The following is a 26,045-nucleotide window of genomic DNA, read 5'->3' on the forward strand; positions in this document are numbered from 1 at the left end:
AGCTTCTGATTGGCTGACCGCCTGAAGTCCTCATAATGTCGGAATTTCTCAGACCCAGTGTGTAGCCTACATCTAATTTCCTTATACAAGTGGATTTATGTAATTTACTCATTATTTAAGCATTATTGTCTACAATTGATGAACTGTCAAATATATTTTTTAACGTAGAGTGATCCCTCGATGAAATGTAATCCTTAAATATATTATAATATCATATAATCGGTTAATTTCCTGTTTGGACTGGATTGAAACCACCTGAGAAAACTTCTGTGATTTGGACCTGTTTGAAGCAACTATTAAAAGAAAGGTAAGTTAATCTGCTGTTTAATCGCTTGTGGCTCATTTTGGCTTGTTTGTGTGTGTTTTATAAGGTATTTTCTGCTCGTTTTACAGTCAGAAAGCAACTAGCACCTGATGCTAACGGGGCTAGCATAGAGTCATTCTGATCCCAGAGAATCAGAGATGCTTGTCATATTTAACTTGTTTTAGATTCCAATATAATTGTAAATAACTTATTTTGAGCACATACATCAGTCTAGCCATCGTAACAATGCGTTGTCATGACTACAATCTGTGAAGGGGATAAAGTATCCTGACATGCTACTGTAAATAGTACTGTAGTTTAATGTTAGCTCGGTTTAAAGTTACTATTATTATCATTTTTAAGAAACTAGGAAATCAATATATGCTTTTATTCCTCCTGAATGTAATAAAATATACTCTGTACCAATAGAACTGTAAGTATTAATGTTTATAATGAAAACAATCTTGCTGAATAATGTTAAATTAAATGCAATGGTCATAATTATAGATGTTTTTCTTTATGACAGCAGACACATCAGATAATGCGCTGGAGGAGGCTGTACAGTTTTCCCTTCAGAAGAGAGAATGGTCTGATAGAGCTAAGTTTATGTGAAAATATTTTGTTTAATAAAGCTGTGCCAGATACATATGTTGTTTACAGTGATGTTTTTCTTCTGTTGTTCAGTTGTACTGAGTTTGAGAAGGCAGATTTCCTGCTGGAATACAGACAAGACTCATAAGCAAAGAAGAATGAGAGCGGAGGCAAATAACATATCTTTATGACGCTCTGAAAGTGTTCATCTTTGTGCTTCATTATGATGGAAAACTCCTCTGGTAAGTGTTTGATGTGTATGTAAGTTTGTAATTATGGCCCTGTTTACAATAGGGATGCACCGATATGAACATTTTGCCCGATAATGATAATTATTTATATCAGAAAGCCGATATAAATAACCAATATATTGACCTATACCTAAATACAAATTTTTATATACTTTGAGCACCTGATTACAAAAACTAAAGGCTCACCATAAAAAAAAGCCATATCCCAAACACTTTAACATAAATCAAACATATGGAGTACAGTTTGTACTAGTGTAAGATTCCTTAACTTTTAAAATTAGTTTTACACTCCTATGGCCAATTCTGTATAATAAAACAAATTGTACCACTTTACAATAAGGTTTGATTTTATTATCATCAGTTAACATGATCCACCAATGAATGAATAATGCTTCTACAGGATTTATGAACCTTAGTTCATGTTAATCTCAACATTTTCATTCAACATAACTACCATTACCAAAGGTTATTGCTTTATATTAGTTCATGTTAGTTAATGCATTAACAAATGAGACCTCATTGTAAAGTGTTACCAAAAACACCCACTGCCTAACAAAAAAAAAAAAACTAAATAATGCAAACAAGTCATTGGCCAGCATGACTTAGGCTATAAAGAATCAAAATGCATGTGCCATGGATAAGTCTCCACGTTGCTACCAGGTTATTTACTCAACAGAACACATCCTGTATACGATAATGCAGATATTTGAACAAAATCAACATGGTATTGCAACTTATATTTGCACAAAATCACACACAGATGATCTAAGTTATGTAGTCAGAATAGCGCTCTTCCTATGAAACACAACAACTAAACCCGAAGACTTTACAACTTATTACATTAGTGTATACTATTATAATGTAATATGACAACCCCAATCATATGTTATTAATGTTGTGCATTGCTACAGAGCGTGCGCTAAAGATTAAGATGATCACTCGTACAATGATGTGCTGCGGGTTATTAACTCAATGAAACACGCTATATTGCTTATATCTGCAAAAAATTACGCAAATGCTCAAGTGAAGCTTTGACTAAGTTACATGCTAATCTGTGTAACTCCTGTTGTAGAATTGCCCTTCTGCAACAACGCACTGAAACACAACATCTAATCCCAAAGAATTAACAGCATTTTATTACAAGAGTGTTCTTAGTGTAATGTTATGTATAGGACAGTCCCAGTAGTTATTAATGTTGTGCATCACTGTTTGAGCAGTACGTGCTGAAGCTAAAGATGATCAACGGTACTATAAAGCGCTTTACTCCAACGTTAATTAACTGAACCAAACGCATCCTATAGAGCTCTGGAGGTCACGTGACCCATTCTGTTTTTTGGCAGGGAAGAACAGCCGGCGCCAGCTCGAGTTTCAAGGCAGTTCACTGCGCACTTTAATTCCAAAAGACATACGCTGCGTCCCAATTCGCCTACTTATACTACGTCCTAAAAGTATACTCTTTTTGTGAACAAAAGTATATCCTTTTGAGTGTGTAGCAGAAGAGTATGCAAGTTTTGGGACATACTACTTTATTATCTTTAACGGACTCTGTTGCTTAGTTATGTGCATCATATCACAGTTTAAACTGCCGTCAATCATCTTCACAGTTCAAATCCTCCACATTAATTTCCTGCCATATCGGAGAGAAATGTAAATACTGATAATTGATCACTCAAACCCCTTTATATAAACCTCTCTACTAGGGATGCTCATTTCGGTTAATTTTCCCGACCGACAAGCGATGCTTATTAATCGATTATTAACAGTTAACTGATAAGATTATAACATTGAATTAGCATTACATAAAAATACAACCGACGAGTATCTGTGACCCGTTAAAAATACTTTTTTCACGTTTTTATTTTATTGTGCAAACAGCAGAACATACAGTACAGCTCAACAATAGAACCTAGATTCACACTAGAGCAGAGCCCGACTTTTTTACGCCCCTAGGGCCGGACTTCGGGCTAATTTTCACGTCATACCTAAATGTGGGCCGGGCTTCGGACCTTTTTAGGCTTCTCATTTGTTTTATATTTATTTGATTAATTAAAAGGAACAATGAGATGTGCTGCACTGGTGGAAACATCATGAGACCATGATAGCTTACTCGACTGTCAAGACATGCTCGCTCAGGGTTAAAGAGTCCAGCGCCAGCAGCAGCGCGCGTTTCTTCAGCAGCTGCTAGAGTTAGGGCCTTTTTACAAATGATTTCTTCATTCATTTTCTCTGACCAGGTATCTTAAACCACGTGTAAATTTTACTCCTGGCAAATGGTTAAAATAATAAATGTGTGTGAGAGCGTGTTATGGGCTATAGGTTGTAGTCAGATAGATATGATGGAGCTGCAACACGCATCGCCGCAAAAGGGTAAAGCAAGCCAACGCAAATGGTCGTAGTCTAAGTCTTAGATGCTCAAAAACACAATCATCTTCAATAAAAATTAATAAATGATCTTACCAGTGCTTCGCTCTTTCATTTTGCGGTCTTTGAGCTGCTGAATAAAATGCATCTTGAATCTTTTGCTTTCGTTGCTGTGAACTCCGTTAAATATAGGCTATACCGTGGGAATTTAAGATCTGATTTATATTCATTTTGCAGAGGTGTAAGGTATAATACAAACTGCATGTTCTTTTATTTTTGTATTTGTTTAGATTGTTTAGCTCGTTTTGTTTGTGAGTGCCGTTGCGAGCAGCATCAGCCTGCCTCAGCTCGTCAAAAATGCCTTTTTAATGTGGAGGTAATATTATAGTAGGCTAAATTAACTAACATTGTGATGCTTGAAGTGTTTTAAATCTATGGATTTTATTATAGGCAAGACAAGTCAATAGTTGATTTGAGAGGCTAAATTGATTAAACATGCGGTTTACTCACTGTTGGCCACTGGCCGCTTGGTCGTCACTTAAAAAAATGTAAACTTTAATTTAACAAACAAAAAATTGCTCTAAACATTTTTCTAAATTAACTTAACAATGAAACGAAACAAAATATAACTACTTTGACATTAAAAACAAAACTGAACTATTTTAATGGCTGCAACAATGTAAGCTAATGTAAGCCCCCCCTTACATTACATTTAAAAAAAAGTGATTCCAATCATATCAAGCAATTCAAAACCATCATGATGAATACTGCGCATCTGAAGTCTCGGCTGAAGGAAAATTACATGATCTATCAGCTTATATATATCGGCATAATTTTCATATCGGATTGATAACGTTAACATTAATAATGTCCATTTATTGGATGATAACGATATGGTGGCAATAAATTGTGCATCCCTAATTTACACCTGGTATTAAGATGCGTTTTGGTCGATCGGATCTCAAGTAGATGAGGGACACACATTCCCGTTTACACTTGGTGTTTTAGTCAGTCTCTTTTATTCATTTTCAACCACTTCTGTCCTGGTTTCTTCAAAGGGAGGGTGTATGGGTGAGTAAATGTATGGGCTTTTTCGGGTCTTTTGTTCTAATGGACAAAAATTATCTCACGCAATTTACACATGAACGTGACCGGAGACCAGCCGAACACTGTGAATGTGTCAGAAATCAAGAAATGGTGAGAGAGAACATTGTGCTCTACGTTTTTTCTCTTGGGTAACTTGGGTAATTAGCTGACTGTCTTGCACACGTCCTGTAATGTTTACGCTAGGGATGAACTGATACCACTTTTCCAGAACGAACTTCCAACTTACCAATAGTACCAATAACTTGTATTTTCATTGCATTTTTCATTTTTAAAAATAATGAATAGAGAAACCAAAAGAATATGAATCAAATTGAGTTGGCTTAGCAAATAGATATCCTTCAGTTATTTGCATGCCTAATTATGCCTGTTAAACTGTATTATAGGAGCTACAGTTACTTCCACTGTTCATGCTATTGCTGTATTACAGGCCCGGCTCCAGCTTTGAGATGCAGGGTGGGCCCATTGAAATTCCTGGTGGGCCAGACTTTATTTTAGACATTATTTTTCCCCATAACAACTTAATTTTATAACAAAAGAGGCAGGACTTGAAAGTAACTCCCTATATTTGCAGGGCTCAATATATATATAGTACAGGCCAAAAGTTTGGACACATTACTATTTGTAATGTTTTTGAAAGAAGTTTCTTCTGCTCATCAACCCTGCATTTATTTGATCAAAAATACAGAAAAAAATTAATATTGTGATATATTATTACAATTTAAAATATTTGTTTTTCAATTTATTCTACTTTAAATGATGATTTATTTCTGTGATCAGAGCTGTATTTTCCGGATCATTCCTCCAGTCTTCAGTGATCATGATCCTTCAGAAATCATTCTCAGATGAGGATTCATTATGAGTGTTGGAAACAGTTCTGCTGACTAATATTATTTCATAACCTGTGATATGTTTTTATAATACTTTGATGAATAAAAAGTAAAAAAAATAAAAATAAAAAAAAGAAGCAAATGTTTTAAAAATAGAAATCGTTTGTAACAACTGTATACAATACTGGTCAGTCATTTGGGGTCAGTCATTTTTTTATTTCTTTTTTTTAATAAATCAATAATTTTATTCAGCAAGGATGTGTTAAATTGATAAAAAGTGATAGTAAAGGAGATTTATATTATTTGAAAATATGTTTTTATTTTGAATAAATGCAGTTCTTTTGAACCTTTTATTCATCAAATATATTAGTCAGCAGAACTGTTTCCAACACTCATAATAAATTAGAATATGAGAATGATTTCTGAAGGATCATGATCACTGAAGACTGGAGGAACCATCCTGAAAAATCAGCTTTGATCACAGAAATAAATGATCATTTAAAGTAGAATACATTGAAAAACAAATATTTTAAATTGTAATAATATATCACAATATTAATTTTTGTTCTGTATTTTTGATCAAATAAATGCAGGCTTGATGAGCAGAAGAAACTTCTTTCAAAAACATTACAAATAGTAGCGTGTCCAAACTTTTGGCCTGTTTTGTATATTTTTAAATAACCTTCAACTACAACATTATAGAGTAATACAAAATACACAAAAATTAAAATAAACTTAGAGGTTCCTAGGACAATTAATAGGAAACATGCCTAGTTGGGCTGTCGAAATTATTTGTTTTTTTGATGCATCGCGATGCAGACAAGGACGATTCGGTATCAGTTCAGTAATAGACCATAACCTATTATAATGTACTGTCGCTTTTCTGCCATCATTTGTCGTGTATGTGCATTGTCGCGGTAGCATATAAAGGCAGAGGGAGGCGAGACACGAGTGTGAGTAGTTAAAAATGCTCCAACTATTTTAAAAGCAAACATCTGGGCACATTTCGGATTTTTTGAACAACCTGGTAAGCACGACCTGGAGAACACACATGCTGTGTGTAAATTATGTCACGCACAAATAAAATGTGCATGGGGTAATACCACTAACTTGAGAAACCACGTTAGCCATTTTCATCGTGAGCTGTTAACGCCTGTCAGTGACAAGGTGGACCCAGCTCAGCCAAAAATCTAATTATATCAACGTTCGAGTTCTTAAAGGGCATGTTTACACCTGGTCATTTCATGCATTTTTACAGATTAGATATATCTGATTTATCAAAACGATTTATTTACATTTGGTCACAAAACGTTTTATGTTTTTACGTTTTGTTTCATGTTTGATACATTAAAGAAGTGTGTTTTCTTTGAGCAGGTAAAATAAAAGGTTCAGTTCATATAACTGACTGACAAAATGATATACATGAGGAAGAAGTGCATCGTCAGTGCAGTGTGCTGAATCGTGTTATCGAACCGAATCGATGGCATGATAATCATAATCGAATCGAACCGAACCGTGAGACCAGTGTAGGTTCACACCCTTAATGCCTAGCCTAGTCAAAGACTCAAGAGAAGATCAAAACCCTAAAATAACTGATCAACAAAGCCAGAGGTGAACAGTATTTTTAAATGTATTAACTGTCATATCTGTGTCTTCTTATGTCAAATAAAAATTTTACATCTTATATTAAAATGTAATGTAACCTTCAACCTTTTTTTATTTGCATATACAATGTATTTTTAATCCAAATGTGTCCTGGTGAGTGGGTTAGCAGTCAAGTGCATGCAACAGAAGTCTGTGTAATTATGGGCCATCATTTTCAGCGATGTCTGTGAAAAACGTCAGCTCAATCCACTCTGCGTGTTTCACTCATCAGCTTGTGCACAGCAGCTATAGTATGGATATTTAATTTTGTTTAATATTCTGTTAATTAGATGCATTTATTTCATCTTTCTCTGGTATTTTGGGCTGATACCGATACTGGTATCGAAGCATCTCTAGTTTCCACATTAGGTCATTCAGCGGAGAGCAGGCGGTCTTTTGTGACTGTTCGAACACATTCAACCACACAGACGTTACACTACGAAAGCAATCTGGTCGAATGAGTTTTCCAACTTCTGGAAGTGGTTGAAAGTTGACAAGCTCAAAATGTTTTAAACCCCATTTACACCTGTGTTGAGCATCATCCACTTTTGATCCGATCGTCCAAAACACATCTTAATACCAAACACTATTAAACTATTAAATGATTGGTGATCACAAAGAATATATTTGATGATATTAGATTTTCATCACTGATATTGTCTTTTTTTGTGTCTAACAGGAATAAGAATTCTTAATTGAAAGTTGAATTGTCATTTATTTAGTGTTGATCAGCCCGAGATGACAGTTCCCTTTGGATGACTTGTAATCTCTGAACATATGAATCCAAACAACTGGATGAAGACGATCCGTGTGGATAGAAAAACTTCACGTTTGCCTATTTGCTGTAAGGAGCATCTGTCCTGGTGAAGATATCACACAATTACGGCGATTCTGAGTGGCCAAGGAAATGCACGGTACTGTAAACTTTACATAACCTATTTAGCATTTGTAAGATTATTTTAAAGATTCATATTATCCAAGGTAATGTTCCTGACTTTAAATGCATCACAGTATGTCAGGTGTGTGTGGCTTACACGTTTTGTGAGGACCTTATCATAAGAAGATGTTCCTGATGTCTGACTTGACTGAAGAACCTCAGTGTTGTGTGTGTGTGTGTGTGTGTGTGGCTTACACCTGGGTTGTGAGGACACATGATTTATAAGGACATTCTCATAAGATGATGTTCCTGATGTTTGACCTGACTGAAGAACCTCAGTGTTGTGTGTGTATGTGTGTGTGTGGCTTACACCTGGGTTGTGAGGACACATGATTTATAAGGACATTATCATAAGATGATGTTCCTGATGTTTGACCTGACTGAAGAACCTCAGTGGTGTGTGTGTGTGTGTGGCTTACACCTGGGTTATGAGGACACATGATTTATGAGGACATTATCATAAGATGATGTTCCTGATGTTTGACTTGACTGAAGAACCCCAGTGTTGTGTGTGTGTGGCTTACACCTGGGTTATGAGGACACATGATTGGTGAGGACATTCTCATAAGATGATGTTCCTGATGTTTGACTTGACTGAAGAACCTCAGTGTTGTGTGTGTGTGTTACTGTGACCTGATACGCTGAAAACACCAGATCAGAAGCTGTTTGCATGAGCAAAGTGTGCGCTTCTCTTTTACATAAATATGTAGAAACAGAATACTTATTTCATTTCAGCAATGTAAAAAATTTAATTTTTGGTTCATTATCAGTTTCATAATAAACCAAACATATTTTTTTTTCAGTTTCTTTGAAGTTGTGTTTTACTCAATTGCTTTGGCAAAGCATCTGTCAGTCAAACTAAAATCTGGTAAAATCGGGGCAGATTAGAATGTGGCGGGCCGCCGGACTATAGGTTAACGATAACTTTTACTACCTACTTCTGTTATGATCAGGGTTAGGGTTAGCCAGACTAGAGGTTAACTATAACTTTTACTACCTACTTCTGTTATGATCAGGGTCAGGGTTAGCCAGACTAGAGGTTAACGATAACTTTTACTACCTACTTCTGTTATGATCAGGGTTAGGGTTAGCCAGACTAGAGGTTAACGATAACTTTTACTACCTACTTCTGTTATGATCAGGGTCAGGGTTAGCCAGACTAGAGGTTAACTATAACTTTTACTACCTACTTCTGTTATGATCAGGGTCAGGGTTAGCCAGACTAGAGGTTAACTATAACTTTTACTACCTACTTCTGTTATGATCAGGGTCAGGGTTAGCCAGACTAGAGGTTAACGATAACTTTTACTACCTACTTCTGTTATGATCAGGGTTAGGGTTAGCCAGACTAGAGGTTAACGATAACTTTTACTACCTACTTCTGTCATGATCAGGGTCAGGGTTAGCCAGACTAGAGGTTAACGATAACTTTTACTACCTACTTCTGTTATGATCAGGGTTAGGGTTAGCCAGACTAGAGGTTAACGATAACTTTTACTACCTACTTCTGTTATGATCAGGGTTAGGGTTAGCCAGACTAGAGGTTAACGATAACTTTTACTACCTACTTCTGTTATGATCAGGGTCAGGGTTAGCCAGACTAGAGGTTAACGATAACTTTTACTACCTACTTCTGTCATGATCAGGGTCAGGGTTAGCCAGACTAGAGGTTAACGATAACTTTTACTACCTACTTCTGTTATGATCAGGGTCAGGGTTAGCCAGACTAGAGGTTAACGATAACTTTTACTACCTACTTCTGTTATGATCAGGGTTAGGGTTAGCCAGACTAGAGGTTAACGATAACTTTTACTACCTACTTCTGTCATGATCAGGGTTAGGGTTAGCCAGACTAGAGGTTAACTATAACTTTTACTACCTACTTCTGTCATGATCAGGGTCAGGGTTAGCCAGACTAGAGGTTAACGATAACTTTTACTACCTACTTCTGTTATAATCAGGGTTAGGGTTAGCCAGACTAGAGGTAAACTATAACTTTTACTACCTACTTCTGTTATGATCAGGGTTAGGGTTAGCCAGACTAGAGGTCTACTATAACTTTTACTGCCTACTTCTGTTATGATCAGGATTAGGATTAGCCAGACTAGAGGTCTACTATAACTTTTACTACCTACTTCTGTTATGATCAGGGTTAGGGTTAGCCTAACTAGAGGTTAACGATAACTTTTACTACCTACTTCTGTTATGATCAGGGTTAGGGTTAGCCAGACTAGAGGTAAACTGTAACTTTTACTACCTACTTCTGTTATGATCAGGGTTAGGGTTAGCCAGACTAGAGGTCTACTATAACTTTTACTACCTACTTCTGTTATGATCAGGGTTAGGGTTAGCCAGACTAGAGGTTAACTATAACTTTTACTACCTACTTCTGTTATGATCAGGGTTAGCGTTAGCCAGACTAGAGGTTAACTATAACTTTTACTACCTACTTCTGTTATGATCAGGGTTAGGGTTAGCCAGACTAGAGGTTAACTATAACTTTTACTACCTACTTCTGTCATGATCAGGGTTAGGGTTAGCCAGACTAGAGGTTAACGATAACTTTTACTACCTACTTCTGTTATGATCAGGGTTAGGGTTAGCCAGACTAGAGGTAAACTATAACTTTTACTACCTACTTCTGTTATGATCAGGGTTAGGGTTAGCCAGACTATAGGTCTACTATAACTTTTACTGCCTACTTCTGTTATGATCAGGATTAGGATTAGCCAGACTAGAGGTCTACTATAACTTTTACTACCTACTTCTGTTATGATCAGGGTTAGGGTTAGCATAACTAGAGGTTAACGATAACTTTTACTACCTACTTCTGTCATGATCAGGGTTAGGGTTAGCCAGACTAGAGGTTAACGATAACTTTTACTACCTACTTCTGTTATGATCAGGGTTAGGGTTAGCCAGACTAGAGGTAAACTATAACTTTTACTACCTACTTCTGTTATGATCAGGGTTAGGGTTAGCCAGACTATAGGTCTACTATAACTTTTACTGCCTACTTCTGTTATGATCAGGATTAGGATTAGCCAGACTAGAGGTCTACTATAACTTTTACTACCTACTTCTGTTATGATCAGGGTTAGGGTTAGCCTAACTAGAGGTTAACGATAACTTTTACTACCTACTTCTGTTATGATCAGGGTTAGGGTTAGCCAGACTAGAGGTAAACTATAACTTTTACTACCTACTTCTGTTATGATCAGGGTTAGGGTTAGCCAGACTAGAGGTCTACTATAACTTTTACTACCTACTTCTGATATGATCAGGGTTAGGGTTAGCCAGACTAGAGGTCTACTATAACTTTTACTACCTACTTCTGTTATGATCAGGGTTAGGGTTAGCCAGACTAGAGGTTAACTATAACTTTTACTACCTACTTCTGTTATGATCAGGGTTAGGGTTAGCCAGACTAGAGGTTAACTATAACTTTTACTACCTACTTCTGTTATGATCAGGGTTAGGGTTAGCCAGACTAGAGGTCTACTATAACTTTTACTACCTACTTCTGTTATGATCAGGGTCAGGGTTAGCCAGACTAGAGGTCTACTATAACTTTTACTACCTACTTCTGTTATGATCAGGATTAGGGTTAGCCAGACTAGAGGTTAACAATAACTTTTACTACCTACTTCGGTTATGATCAGGGTTAGGGTTAGCCAGACTAGAGGTTAACTATAACTTTTACTACCTACTTCTGTCATGATCAGGGTTAGGGTTAGTCAGACTATAGGTCTACTATAACTTTTACTACCTACTTCTGTTATGATCAGGGTCAGGGTTAGCCAGACTAGAGGTTAACTATAACTTTTACTACCTACTTCTGTTATGATCAGGGTCAGGGTTAGCCAGACTAGAGGTCTACTATAACTTTTACTACCTACTTCTGTTATGATCAGGGTTAGGGTTAGCCAGACTAGAGGTCTACTATAACTTTTACTACCTACTTCTGTTATGATCAGGATTAGGGTTAGCCAGACTAGAGGTTAACAATAACTTTTACTACCTACTTCGGTTATGATCAGGGTTAGGGTTAGCCAGACTAGAGGTTAACTATAACTTTTACTACCTACTTCTGTCATGATCAGGGTTAGGGTTAGCCAGACTATAGGTCTACTATAACTTTTACTACCTACTTCGGTTATGATCAGGGTTAGGGTTAGCCAGACTAGAGGTTAACTATAACTTTTACTACCTACTTCTGTCATGATCAGGGTTAGGGTTAGCCAGACTATAGGTCTACTATAACTTTTACTACCTACTTCTGTTATGATCAGGGTTAGGGTTAGCCAGACTAGAGGTTAACTATAACTTTTACTACCTACTTCTGTTATGATCAGGGTTAGGGTTAGCCAGACTAGAGGTCTACTATAACTTTTACTACCTACTTCTGTTATGATCAGGGTCAGGGTTAGCCAGACTAGAGGTCTACTATAACTTTTACTACCTACTTCTGTTATGATCGGGATTAGGGTTAGCCAGACTAGAGGTTAACAATAACTTTTACTACCTACTTCGGTTATGATCAGGGTTAGGGTTAGCCAGACTAGAGGTTAACTATAACTTTTACTACCTACTTCTGTCATGATCAGGGTTAGGGTTAGTCAGACTATAGGTCTACTATAACTTTTACTACCTACTTCTGTTATGATCAGGGTCAGGGTTAGCCAGACTAGAGGTTAACTATAACTTTTACTACCTACTTCTGTTATGATCAGGGTCAGGGTTAGCCAGACTAGAGGTCTACTATAACTTTTACTACCTACTTCTGTTATGATCAGGGTTAGGGTTAGCCAGACTAGAGGTCTACTATAACTTTTACTACCTACTTCTGTTATGATCAGGATTAGGGTTAGCCAGACTAGAGGTTAACAATAACTTTTACTACCTACTTCAGTTATGATCAGGGTTAGGGTTAGCCAGACTAGAGGTTAACTATAACTTTTACTACCTACTTCTGTCATGATCAGGGTTAGGGTTAGCCAGACTATAGGTCTACTATAACTTTTACTACCTACTTCTGTTATGATCAGGGTCAGGGTTAGCCAGACTAGAGGTTAACTATAACTTTTACTACCTACTTCTGTTATGATCAGGGTCAGGGTTAGCCAGACTAGAGGTTAACTATAACTTTTACTACCTACTTCTGTTATGATCAGGGTCAGGGTTAGCCAGACTAGAGGTTAACTATAACTTTTTACTACCTACTTCTGTTATGATCAGGGTCAGAGTTAGCCAGACTAGAGGTTAACTGTAACTTTTTACTACATATAATTAGGGTTAGGGTTAGCTTTTAACCAGGTATAACTTATCTACTGTATTGTTTGTGTTCTCTTTCTATTATGTTTGTCTTCATGTGTATTGGACAGCACTTTGAGTCAACCATGAGTTGTGTTCAAGTGTGTTATTCCATATCCCCGTAATTACGTGTCCTCATAACCCAGGTGTAAGCCACACACACACAACACTGGGGTTCTTCAGTCAAGTCAAACATCAGGAACATCATCTTATGATAATGTCCTCATAAATCACGTGTCCTCACAACCTAGGTGTAAGCCACACACGCACACAACACTGAGGTTCTTCAGTCAACTAAAACATCAGGAACATCATCTTATGATAATGTCCTCATAAATCATGTGTCCTCATAACCCAGGTGTAAGCCAAACACACACACAACACTGAGGTTCTTCAGTCAAGTCAAACATCAGGAACATCATCTTATGATGATGTCCTCATAAATCACGTGTCCTCACAACCCAGGTGTAAGCCACACACACACACACAACACTGAGGTTCTTCAGTCAGGTCAAACATCAGAAACATAATTTTATGATAATGTCCTCATAAATCATGTGTCCTCATAACCCAGGTGTAAGCCACACACACACACACACAACTGAGGTTCTTCAGTCAAGTCAAACATCAGGAACATCATCTTATGATAATGTCCTCATAAATCATGTGTCCTCATAACCCAGGTGTAAGCCACACACACACACACAACACTGAGGTTCTTCAGTCAGGTCAAACATCAGGAACATCATCTTATGAGAATGTCCTTATAAATCATGTGTCCTCATAACCCAGGTGTAAGCCACACACACACACATACACACACAACACTGGGGTTCTTCAGTCAAGTCAAACATCAGGAACATCATCTTATGATAATGTCCTCATAAATCATGTGTCCTCATAACCCAGGTGTAAGCCACACACACACACATACACACACAACACTGGGGTTCTTCAGTCAAGTCAAACATCAGGAACATCATCTTATGATAATGTCCTCACAAAACACGTGTCCTCATAACCCAGGTGTAAGCCACACACACACACACACACAACACTGAGGTTCTTCAATCAAGTCAAACATCAGGAACATCATCTTATTATAATGTCCTCATAAATCATGTGTCCTCATAACCCAGGTGTAAGCCACACACACACACTCACACACACAACACTGAGGTTCTTCAATCAAGTCAAACATCAGGAACATCATCTTATGATAATGTCCTCATAAATCATGTGTCCTCATAACCCAGGTGTAAGCCACACACACACACACACAACACTGAGGTTCTTCAGTCAGGCCAAACATCAGGAACATCATCTTATGAGAATGTCCTTATAAATCATGTGTCCTCATAACCCAGGTGTAAGCCACACACACACACACATACACACACAAAACCGGGGTTCTTCAGTCAAGTCAAACATCAGGAACATCATCTTATGATAATGTCCTCATAAATCATGTGTCCTCATAACCCAGGTGTAAGCCACACACACACACACACACACACAAAACTGAGGTTCTTCAGTCAAGTCAAACATCAGGAACATCATCTTATGATAATGTCCTCATAAATCATGTGTCCTCATAACCCAGGTGTAAGCCACACACACACACATACACACACAAAACCGGGGTTCTTCAGTCAAGTCAAACATCAGGAACATCATCTTATGATAATGTCCTCATAAATCACGTGTCCTCATAACCCAGGTGTAAGCCACACACACACACAACACTGAGGTTCTTCAGTCAAGTCAAACATCAGGAACATCATCTTATGATAATGTCCTCATAAATCATGTGTCCTCATAACCCAGGTGTAAGCCACACACACACACACACACACAAAACTGAGGTTCTTCAGTCAAGTCTAACATCAGGAACATCGTCTTATGAGAATGTCCTCATAAATCATGTGTCCTCATAACCCAGGTGTAAGCCACACACACACACACAACACTGAGGTTCTTCAGTCAGGTCAAACATCAGGAACATCATCTTATGAGAATGTCCTTATAAATCATGTGTCCTCATAACCCAGGTGTAAGCCACACACACACATACACACACAACACTGGGGTTCTTCAGTCAAGTCAAACATCAGGAACATCATCTTATGATAATGTCCTCATAAATCATGTGTCCTCATAACCCAGGTGTAAGCCACACACACACACTCACACACACAACACTGAGGTTCTTCAATCAAGTCAAACATCAGGAACATCATCTTATGATAATGTCCTCATAAATCATGTGTCCTCATAACCCAGGTGTAAGCCACACACACACACACACAACACTGAGGTTCTTCAGTCAGGCCAAACATCAGGAACATCATCTTATGAGAATGTCCTTATAAATCATGTGTCCTCATAACCCAGGTGTAAGCCACACACACACACACATACACACACAAAACCGGGGTTCTTCAGTCAAGTCAAACATCAGGAACATCATCTTATGATAATGTCCTCATAAATCATGTGTCCTCATAACCCAGGTGTAAGCCACACACACACACACAAAACTGAGGTTCTTCAGTCAAGTCAAACATCAGGAACATCATCTTATGATAATGTCCTCATAAATCATGTGTCCTCATAACCCAGGTGTAAGCCACACACACACACATACACACACAAAACCGGGGTTCTTCAGTCAAGTCAAACATCAGGAACATCATCTTATGATAATGTCCTCATAAATCACGTGTCCTCATAACCCAGGTGTAAGCCACACACACACACACAACACTGAGGTTCTTCAGTCAGGTCAAACATCAGGAACATCATCTTATGATAATGTCCTCATAAATCATGTGTCCTCATAACCCAGGTGTAAGCCACACACACACACACACAACACTGAGGTTCTTCAGTCAGGTCAAACATCAGGAACATCATCTTATGATAATGTCATGATAAATCATGTGTCCTCATAACCCAGGTGTAAGCCACACACACACATACACACACATACACTGGGGTTCTTCAGTCAAGTCAAACATCAGGAACATCATCTTATGATAATGTCCTCATAAATCACGTGTCCTCATAACCCAGGTGTAAGCCACACACACACAAAACTGAGGTTCTTCAGTCAGGTCAAACATCAGGAACATCATCTTATGAGAATGTCCTCATAAATCATGTGTCCTCATAACCCAGGTGTAAGCCACACACACACACACACAACACTGAGGTTCTTCAGTCAGGCCAAACATCAGGAACATCATCTTATGAGAATGTCCTTATAAATCATGTGTCCTCATAACCCAAGTGTAAGCCACACACACACACATACACACACAACACTGGGATTCTTCAGTCAAGTCAAACATCAGGAACATCATCTTATGATAATGTCCTCATAAATCATGTGTCCTTATAACCCAGGTGTAAGCCACACACACACACACACACACACACAACACTAAGGTTCTTCAGTCAGGCCAAACATCAGGAACATCATCTTATGAGAATGTCCTTATAAATCATGTGTCCTCATAACCCAGGTGTAAGCCACACACACACAACACTGAGTTTCTTCAGTCAGGCCAAACATCAGGAACATGATCTTATGATAATGTCCTCATAAATCACGTGTCCTCATAACCCAGGTGTAAGCCACACACACACACATACACACACAACACTGAAGTTCTTCAGTCAAGTCAAACATCAGGAACATCATCTTATGATAATGTCCTCATAAATCATGTGTCCTCATAACCCAGGTGTAAGCCACACACACACACAACACTGAGGTTCTTCAGTCAAGTAAAACATCAGGAACATCATCTTATGATAATGTCCTCATAAGTCACGTGTCCTCACAAAACACGTCCTCATAACCCAGGTGTAGGCCACACACACACACACACACAACAAACACAAGTATTTAACAAACAGCAGCCCATCACTTTTGTCTCCGATTATTAATCAGTTCTAGACTAAAGATGAGGGTGAGGACAGTGGGACGAGTTGGGAGGAAAGGAAGTGGTTTTCACCCCATGGGTTAAAGAATCTGTTTTCCTCTTTTGTAGGGATTCTTGAATCTTCTGAAGGGGCGAGGCAAGAAGAAAACGGCAGATATGGCCTCCAGCGGAGTCTGCAGAACTGAGCACAGTTCACCGGGTAAACTGCAGAGCGTCCAGCTTCAGCAAAACAGCGAGCCTTTGTCAGGAATCAGGGATTATCGCTTACATGAAACTTGCTAAATGTTTGGTAACACTTTATAATAATGTTCAGTTATAAGTCACTTATAAGTTATTAGATAATGATGAACTAATCATTTACAAAACATGACATTCATAAATGAGTTAGTAGTATGCTAACATTTTATGACTGTTTTGTTAATTCAGTTATAAGTAATTTATAAGTTATTGGTTAATACATTCATTCATTTTTAGTGGAATGCTATACCATATATTCATATACAAGTGATGTGTATACAATTGTAGTGTACACTTTAGATTAGGGGATGCAGAAAGGGTTGTAAATGAGTTCCACATCACCTGTAGTAGGTGTTGAACACTAGTGTAAGTGCTGACCGGTGAGGGTTCGACCTCTGACACTTCTGCTCATCACCTGATGTGTGTGTCAGAGGACATTAAACCGCTTCACATTATCCCAGATCCCACACAGAGGACTGCAGAGATTCAGAACACACTGCAGTCCCCTGACTGGAACGACTCTTCTCAATGATGCTGCTTTAGCATGTGTGTGCAGTTGAACACACACCAGCTGAAAACTTGGATTCATCAATACATTACTGATCATTTACTAATAGCCTGTTCATCATTTGTTCAAGATTAGCCATTGTTTGAGATGACACTAAAACAAGTTTGACATAAATACTCCAATAATGTTTAAGTGTTAATTATAGTACATCATCTAATAACTCAAACATCTACTATTGATCTGTTTTGATAATAAACAGCACATTTGTTAATGGTTAGCATATCACTTATTAATCATTAATGAATGTATAGTTATGTTTTGTAAATGATTTAGTTCATCATCTAAACTTATAACTGAACGTTATTATAAAGTGTTACCCATGTTTGTTTTTTCTTCTGTTGCCGCTGCTGTTTATTCTGTTTTGTTCAAATGTATGGCTATGTCTTAAACTTCTGTTGAAAGCTTTAAAGGGATGTTGAAATTGTCTGCCGAAGTGTTTTTTCTGTGCTATTGAACTCATGGCTACCGTCACCCGTCTGCTCACCCACATTCTTCAAAATATCTTCCTTTGTGTTCAGCAGAAGAAAGAATCTCATACAGGTTTAGAAAAAAACATGAGGGGGGACCCTTTAATTTATTTTCAGCAATTTTTGTTAATTATGTTTATGAGAGGTTTTAAGTATCTTGTGATTTATGTAATATTGTCAGGGCAACAGCTGTAATGTTGTAAACGAGCACTAATAAACTTCTTGTTCTCTGAAGGTGTGCACTGTCGTATGTCCTCATGTCTGTTTAAAGGTCATGTGATCACACAAATAGCAGTACAGTGTAAAAGACATAGTTGCATATTCAGATATCAGAATATCATAGTTTAGAATGGTTGTGTGTTGGAGTATGACCCACAGGTGTGGATGTGTTTGCAGTCTCAGTACTGTGTTCATTTGTCCTCATAAATCAGGTGTGTCCTTTTAATGCACAATGCCTTCACGTTTGTGTTTGTGTATTGCAATGTCCCATTAATTCATGTTTGTCCCTCTAATACACATTAATGTCATTTATGTGTGTTGTGTATCCACTGTCCTTATAATTTCGTTTTTTGTCATAGGCGGGGCTTAGACACTTAATTATGTGTCCTCATAATTGTGTATATTGTCAGGTGGTAATATTATAAGTTGTGTTGTGTGTATACAAATTCTGAAGAGAAATCTGTGTTGTTTGGCTCAAAACAAAATTTTTGATACCCTCCACATCACTGTAGAGCAAGTGGAAAGGGGTGTCCCTGTAATACACCAAAAAACTGGTTTGGGCTGAAGTGTCCTCATAAACCACATAAACCCGTATAGGTGTGTGTGTGTGTGTGTGTGTGTGTGTGTGTGTGTGTGTGTGTGTGTGTGTGTGTGTGTGTGTGTGTGTGTGTGTGTGTATATATATATTTTTTTTTTTTTTTGTGGCATTTCATGTTGCATTACCATGAAAAGAGAATGCATAAATAAATAAATAAATAAATAAATAAATAAATAAATAAATAAATAAATAAATAAATAAATAAATAAATAAATAAATAAATAAATAAATAAATAAATAAATAAATAAATGGCAGTCCATCTAACGGACATATTACAATTATGACCAGATAAGAGTTATAGCGATCACAAAAACACAAACGGTTCTCATGACAACTCGATACATGAGCATGATAGTCCAGCTAATGACATATTATGACCGTATTAGGAGTATAGTATCTTACTTGTCGGACACATTTTGTGAGCTGATGCTTAAAACATCGTCTTTATCATCATTGAAGTGAGCGACAATACGATCGCAAATGGAGAAAACAAGCAAACATGACGCGCATATTCAAGCAAAAGCCAACATGTATTAGTTCTCGGCTAATGTCCGTCATTTGTGTCATGTGTTTTGAATAATGACGTGCACTGAGCACTCTCTTCTCACCATCATTAGTAGACACTCCCCTTATCTGCTGATTGGCTACAAGTTTGTTATTGGACTTGACTTGAGTCCGTTTTTCTAAAACGGTTTTGAAATAACACTTACCCCACCTTTAAACTCCATCCTGTAATTAAATGGGGGAAAAAATCGAATTACACTTCAAAATATTTTTTGGTTTCTGTCGTTTTCTTATCATGCAAACTAATGTTCAAATGTTCGATTGAGTCTGTAGGAGTATGGGTGGGACCTTGATGCCACGGCTCCACCTCAGGATCAATAAATAAACACTAACCACGTGCAACCTGAAGAAGACACACTGAAATAAATGAATAAACTCCTCAGTTCATCTGTTCTGAACGGCCTCACTTTCAAACTGCTAAACATAGCTATAACCTGATTTTTTTTTTCTCAGTAAATGCTTCAAACACTCAGTCCAGAAACTCTGGAAGATAAAATGCCCTCCAGACTAAATTCTGCCCCTGAAGAATGTAGACCAATAAAAAAAAGTGAAGTGGACCCATTTCTTACAGCGGTGCCATAAAATCCAGATTGGACTGACCCATTTCAGGAGTGTACATCACCACTGGGCTTACATTTTGACTGCGAGGAAGTGGTCTGACAGCCCCTCATTGACATGGTTTTTAAGTTGAGAGGAAATACTTTTCCTCTGCTTGACCACCTGCGGTAAAAAAAGAGGCCATGCTACCGTAAGTGCTCCAGTTGCGATGGGAGGCTTGTGCCATGGGCAAATGATAGGAACAAGTGCACACAGTCACCTGTCAGTCATCCAGTACGGCAGGGGGGCGACATGTTGACACCGTCCCTACATTCCCAGAGAAATGCTTGAATAAAAGCACAGCTAGGCCATAATGGACAAAGAGCTTTTATTGTTTTGCTTTATTTAGCACTGCATTACTTTAATTGTTTGGAATCAGTAAAATCATTGTGCAATTGGGCTCTTTGAAATGCCATTTCTTAAGATGCAATTTTTTTTTGATGATGCCGTCTTCTTTACCGAAAAAAAATAAATAATCTGCATTGATTTGGACTTGAAATGCCCTTCTGTCATTTTAGCCATGCTGTTTAAACACAGTCAAGAATGATTTTCATGCTGTTTATGACGGCTCTGCACTTGCATAACAATAACAGCTCTTGTAGGGTGCCATTATACCAGAACACATTTGGACAAATACTGGAAAATGTACACAGCAATAATCCTCATTTAAGCAATCAAAAAAAAAAAAAAAAAGTATGCCTACAACTAACCTACTGAGCTGCTTACTAGGTAATTGTTCACTCTTTTAGGCTTTTTTGGTGCGCTATGGGAAATTATTAAAGGGGTGGTAAAACACATTCTATCAAAGGCTTGATTGTGTTTGTGGGGTGCATTTTAACACGCGTTCATGCGTCGTTTAAAAAAAAAAATTTAATATATTTTCATATATTTAACCTGTATTCTACACTGCTCTGTCCAGTCTGATGGTTCCCGGGTTCTATGAAGCCGGTCCCTCAAAAATAATCAATGGGCTCAGATTGGTTAGCTGACTGTGTTCTGATGCGCTAACCGCCTAATGCACGTGTTTGATGATTGGTAAGTTATCACGGGCTGTGGGTGGAGCGCAGCCATTATATGATTTCAACTTTGACAGTGAGTCACACAAGATCATCCACTTCACCTGATATATGTAATGTGACATTACGTGAGTGAGCAGGGTCGAAAAGGGTTGTGTTTGTTGATCGGTAAAGTTTTCACAGGCTGTGGGTGTCTGCGCCATTATATGTTTAACTTACAACACTGACGGAGCCTGCTGGATTTACAACACAAGATCATACACTTCTCCTGATATATGGTGAATTCAAGGTGATTGGGACTTTTTTGGCATTGAGATGACTTGGGAAAAGCGTCCCAATCACCCTGAATTCAACTAATGTGACATTGCGTGAGGGAACAGGGTAGAAAATGATTGTGTTAGCTTATCGGTAAAGTCATCACGGCCTCTGGGCGTCCGCGCCGCCGGTATATGTTTAAACACTGATGGAGATGGAGTCTGCTGGATTTACAACTTAAGATCATCCACTTCTCCTGATATATGTGACATTTTTTTGTGATTGTGTAATGTAAATTGGAATGTTTGAAACCTAAAATAAACATTAAAAGACACTGAGCTCAGTCTGTCTCTCACTCACTCAATGCGCTAAAGCAGATTTACATTTTTTAATTTGACTGAACGTTCTAATCATATATGTCATCGTACGCTGCAGGACCAGCCTAGAATGTGATCGCACGTGTCAATAAACTGGTTTGCAGAGCCAAACAGTGTTGTCAACTTGTTTACTTCCTTGCTACAACGTACAATTAACAATACAAACTATTACAGGAAAACATATCAACGAAAAATAAATCATACTTATAGGTTATGGCCCGTAAACAGCTTCTATTTTTAAAGTTGGAACTGCTCTATCTTTCAGGACAAGCCATTGTGCGACGATTGTAAGTTCCCTATCTCGAGGGAACTTCGAGCTGCGTCGAAACGCTAGGGGACGCCTCTGCGTGCCATGTCATGAAGCACTTGTGTAATCAGTCCAATAGCGGGACGATACGTCACGGGCGGGTGACGTCATCGACCAGGAAGCTATAAAGCATGCCCGGACCAAACAGTCACTAGCTTCTGTGTCTTCACAAGCGCTCTGTGTGAATTGTATGTCCATTTATTGTGTGTGTGTTCAAAAAAGAAAGAAAGAAAGAAATATGGCAAGTCAGTATAGGTGTTGTGTTCCTCCCTGTGGGGATACACACGTCCTAATGTGTGATGTGTTTGGGGCTCGAGCATGCCCAGTCAGCTCTCGAGGGGGTCGGCTGCGAGCATTGCGAGAGACTCCCAATGCGCATATTAAGATCACGCCGGGCACTCTTCGAGGAGAGTGCTTTGGCTCGCGGTCCTCAGGGCTCGGGTCCCGCTGTTGCCGAGGCGCAGCGAAGGCTCGCGTCCTGGGGATCGCAGTTGGATCTAGTGGCGGGGTTAGAGACGGGTGATCCCCTATCTCTGCCTTTACCCGCTGGATCTCATGCCTCAGTTAGCGAGCTGGAAGCACGCTCTGCGGTTTTCTTCCGCTCGCGCTGAGGCACAAGCGCAGCAGCACTCCAGCTCCGAGGAACTGGATGTTGTTAGCGCTGATGATGATCTGCCAAAAGAAAACGACACACACACACTCATAAAAAGAGGTGCTATTGGTGTAACTCGCGCTGTGTCCAGGTTAAGTTTAGACTGGCCGGCCGAGTGTCAAGAAGTTCGCCAAAAAATAAATAAATATATAAATAAAATAAGAAAGAGAAAGAACAATATAATGGCGAGCAGACAGTATGTTTGAGATTACGAGGGGCTGAATCTAGTGGCTCGGATCTCGCGTTTGCCGAGGCAGCGTGTAGATCACGGGTCTACAATATAGATTCTATGACTCGATCGCGGATCTCGCGCTTGCTGAGGCAGCGTGTAGATTACGGGGTTGAGTTTAGTGGCTCAGATCGCGTGTTTGCCGAGGCATCGCGTAGATTATGGGTCTGCATCTATCATTCAGAAAGGGCGACGATGTCTCGCGGGGAAGAGACGCTTGCGAGCTATCTCTCCCCCGAGTCCACATCGTCACACAGCCCCACAGCTGCCCACAACAAGCCGGTAAAAAAAAAAAAAAAAAAAAAGTCGGCTTTGGGGGTAGGGCATATTCGGCAGCAGATCAGGCGGCCGCCGGTTTGTATACGGCGGTTGCCCTGCAAGCATATAAAACAAGCAGACCTGCTGGGGGATATTGATATTGAGATGTGAAATATAAAAATATATATATATAATAAATAAATAAATAAATCAAAATGTCCCTCTGGGGCTGTCGGGCGGGGCAGCCTCAGCCGAGTACATCCTTTCTCAAACCTACACCAAGCAAAACAAAAGAGAGAGCGTGGCCGCTCGGGGCCCCCCCGCAGAGAGATCGGGGGTCCGGGCGACGCGCTCAGCCGGGACCTTCCCGTGGTAGGGCGGATCTGAGGGCCGTCCTTACTGCTAGGAAGGCCTCGGCTAAGAAGTCCTGACGTCAGAGGCGCAGGACTTCCGATGGCAGTCCCCTCCGGGAGAGTGCGGCTCGCCGAGGCGCCCGCTCTTTCCCGGTGCCATCGGGGGGGGCCGGTCTGCCAACCCTGCCACCGTTGGTGCTTCAGGGCGCGGCGGTCCCCGGCGAACATATATCTCCTTGTCCGCCCGGAAACGTAGCGGCTTGGGGATGTTCGCGCCCTCTCGTGAGGGCCCCGGGGCGGTCAGTTCGGTTGCTACCTGCCGGTTATCCGTTACAGGACACCGGGCTGACCACCCAGGAAAATCCAGAGACCAGCCTCGAGAGGCTGGTTCCCTTAGTAGATTTTCTGGCAGCGTGGAAACTTCTGCCGAATATCTCAGAATGGGTCCTGCTCACATTATAAAAAGGGTTCGGTCACCCACCCGTGTTCAGCAGGGTTACTCCTACGGTAGTAACCCCCGAGCAGCCTCTGGTCATGGAACGAGAGGTACAGACTCTTCTGCGAAAAGAGGCTATACACGGGTCCCTCCCCTCTGCAGAGAGTCGGGCTTTTACAGCCGGTACTTCATAGTTCCAAAGAAGGATGGAGGGTTAAGGCCTATTTTTAGATCTGCATCAGCTAAACAAAATGCTCACGATAAAACAGATCGTGTGTCACGTCAGGTCCGAGGACTGGTGTGTCACAATAGACCTAAAAAATGTATACTTCCACATCTCCATCCTTCCGCAGCACAGACAGGTCTTCAGGTTTGCTTTTGGGGGCGAAGCTTACCAGTATTGAGTGCTGCCATTCGGCCTAGCTTAATCACCCCACACTTTCACCAAGTGCGTGAATGCAGCTCTGGCTCAGGTGCGACTCCAGGGCATTCGCGTGCTCAACTATATCGACGATTGGCTGGTGTTAGCATAGTCGAAACAGTGGGTGTTCAGCATTGAGATGCTGTTCTCGCCCATATGAGAGTGTTGGGGTTAAGGTTGAACGGAAAGAAATGTGTGCTGGCACCTATAAGCTGCAGCACTACTTTTCTGGCGGTAGTCTGGGACACGAAAATAATGTTGGCTCGGCTATCCCCTCCCAGGATAAAAACGATCCTGGATACCGTGAACCAGATAAAGCTAGGTCAGTCACTCACTGTGAAACACTTTCAGAGAGTGTTAGGGCTGATGACAGCAGCGTCCAACGGGGTACCTTTTGGCCTGCGGTACATGAGACCCTTACAGCGGTGGCTCAGGACCAAGGGGTTCTCCCTGAGGGGAAACCCTTTTTCGCTTGATCAAGGTCACGCGGCGCTGCCTACGTGCCTTAGTGAAGTGAAAAGATCCTTGGGTCCTGTCCCAAGGTCCAGTTCTGGGGGCTCCTTGTCGTCGCGTAACGCTAACGACGGATGCCTCTCTAACTGGCTGGGGAGCGGTCATGAGTGGCCGCTCGGCCCAAGGTCTGAGCGGCCGTCAGCTCTCCTGGCACATAAACCAGCTGGAGCTGATGGCTGTGTTTCAATCATATAAAATCAAACACTTCCTCTCAGACCTGCGGGGCCGCCATGTGTTAGTTCGGTCAGACAACACTTCGGTGGTCTCGTATATAAATCACCAGGGGGGGTTGAGATTGCGTCGGGTGTGGAAGCTGACGCGTCATATGCTAACATGGGCCCACGGCAAGATGCTCTCGCTCAGGGCGATGTACATCCCGGGGGTCCTGTATGTAGCGGCAGACTCCCTGTCGAGGCAGGGAGTGATGCCGGGAGAATGGAGACTCCACCCGAGGTGGTGGAGGAGCTGTGGATCCGCTTTGGGCGAGCCCAGGTGGATCTGTTTGCGTCTCGAGAGACGACACACTGTCCAGCATATTTCTCCCTCACGCATCCAGCCCTGCTGGGCTGGACGCAATGGTACAGACGTGGCCGAGGCTGCGTCTGTACGCCTTCCCCCCTCTGGCATTGCTCCCAGGAGTGCTGGAGAGCGTCCGCCGGGACGGGGTTCAGCTTTTATTGGTAGCCCCGCTC

The 26,045-nt window shown here is 40.0% G+C and overlaps 1 protein-coding gene and 2 long non-coding RNA genes across 5 annotated transcripts in view; 2 read left to right on the plus strand and 1 right to left on the minus strand.

Annotated features, from left to right (window-relative positions):
- Window positions 1-26,045, plus strand: part of LOC137044478 (uncharacterized) — a 379,696-nt gene that overhangs the window by 254,688 nt on the left and 98,963 nt on the right. The gene's annotated exons all lie outside the window — the stretch shown is intronic.
- Window positions 1-26,045, minus strand: part of shisa9b (shisa family member 9b) — an 84,188-nt gene that overhangs the window by 38,272 nt on the left and 19,871 nt on the right.
- Window positions 90-18,759, plus strand: LOC137044446 (uncharacterized). Of its 3 annotated transcripts, XR_010898607.1 has the most exons (4): window positions 90-307; window positions 831-1,137; window positions 7,765-7,999; window positions 17,394-18,759. It is a non-coding gene; the product is annotated as an uncharacterized lncRNA (long non-coding RNA). The 3 variants fall into 3 exon arrangements; XR_010898606.1 differs by having other exon boundaries at window positions 103-1,137; XR_010898608.1 differs by having other exon boundaries at window positions 107-1,137; window positions 7,808-7,999.

The sequence above is a fragment of the Pseudorasbora parva genome, chromosome 2, assembly GCF_024679245.1.
Source record: "Pseudorasbora parva isolate DD20220531a chromosome 2, ASM2467924v1, whole genome shotgun sequence".
In the NCBI taxonomy this organism is placed as follows: Eukaryota; Metazoa; Chordata; class Actinopteri; order Cypriniformes; family Gobionidae; genus Pseudorasbora; species Pseudorasbora parva.